This window comes from Kryptolebias marmoratus, linkage group LG20, assembly GCF_001649575.2.
Source record: "Kryptolebias marmoratus isolate JLee-2015 linkage group LG20, ASM164957v2, whole genome shotgun sequence".
Lineage (NCBI taxonomy): Eukaryota > Metazoa > Chordata > Actinopteri > Cyprinodontiformes > Rivulidae > Kryptolebias > Kryptolebias marmoratus.
Genome location: NC_051449.1, coordinates 26,473,723 through 26,475,092, shown reverse-complemented (window position 1 = coordinate 26,475,092; position 1,370 = coordinate 26,473,723). Strand labels below are relative to the sequence as shown.

Sequence of the window (1,370 nt, the reverse complement as noted above, 5' to 3'; positions counted from 1 at the left end):
ATTGTTCTGCAATTTTAAGGATCATTCTGCTATTTTTAAGGGTTGTTCTGTTATTTTTAAGGATTATTCTGTTATTTTTAAGCATTGTTCTGCAGTTTTAAGGGTTTGTTCCGCCTAGTTTCAGCTTCTTCAGCAGCTTTCAGTCAAATCATTCAGCAAAAAAGCATTCACACTGCATTTTCGCAGGAAATGCAATTTCTCTAGTTAGGAAATGATTTCTCCCTTTCATCCTAACACTGTACAACAGCACACACTATATTACATTTCCAATGGTTTTACAGAAATGCATCTTAGATTTAACAGCTTAATGTTGTTCAAAACAGATAAAAAATAATAATTAAACAAGCATTTAATTTCATGGACATTTAAAACGTTTATCTGGTGTTATTCAGGATATTGATTGACTGACTACAAAATACATACAGAAAAAACTATAAAGAGGCAAACAACAGTGTGAACAATGACTTTTTGAGAGTATTTGAGAATATTTGAGAGTAAATTTCTTTAATCTGAAACAACTCAAACTTTTCTAGCAGCCTGAGTCAGTCTATACTATGTATTTTACACATTGCCACTGTTGCATAGAACATTTGTTTGCAATAGTATGCCTGTCTTAAGACGTGATAATTGATAATAAAAAACTTCAAAAAATTAGATGAGTAGAACATTTGTCATTTGGCAACACTGAACAACACAATGTTGATATTTTTTAACAAAAGATAACCAAAATGTAGAAAGGGAGTAAAACACTTTAAAGTCTAGAGTCCATCCGTAATGTTTCATTCAGGTTCAAGAGGCTGGGTGGAGCCCAAGAACTGCTAATGAAATGCATCAGTTAACAGCATAAATTAGTGAATGGCTAAAGGATAATGTCCAAACTGTTCAGAATAAATTATTCCACAGAGACAATGATGAAAGTGGGTGTGGCACCCTTAAGTTTCAATATGTTATTAATCTTATTCATCTTATTAATCTGTTTGTGTATGTTGGATAAATCTCAGTTTTTGGTTAAGCACTGAATTTTTCAAGCCTCATCTGCTTTAGGCACAAAAAGGGCTCAATACTCAAAGATTTCCTCGACTGGGTGAAGGAGAGTCCAGTCTCGGGATATGTCTCACTGGGTATACAGTGGATTCCTGGCAGGAGTGGAAGACTGTGTACCTACCGACGTGGAGGTTCCTTACATATTTGGGTTTTTGATAACAGGATTTCTGCTCTTTGGAACAGGCAGTTACCTGGATTATCGTCAAATTCGTTGATGGGTTCACGGATCGACCAGCACTCAGACTGTAAACAGGAGCAAAATTGCAAACTACTCCAAACTGGCTGATATTCCATCATCAAAGACAATGGCCTCTGGACTAAATGCA

At 35.4% G+C, this 1,370-nt stretch overlaps 1 protein-coding gene across 5 annotated transcripts in view; it reads right to left on the bottom strand.

Annotated features, from left to right (window-relative positions):
* The window catches only part of tmem68 (transmembrane protein 68), a 53,698-nt gene that overhangs the window by 26,733 nt on the left and 25,595 nt on the right, over window positions 1-1,370 (bottom strand). The window lies entirely within an intron of this gene.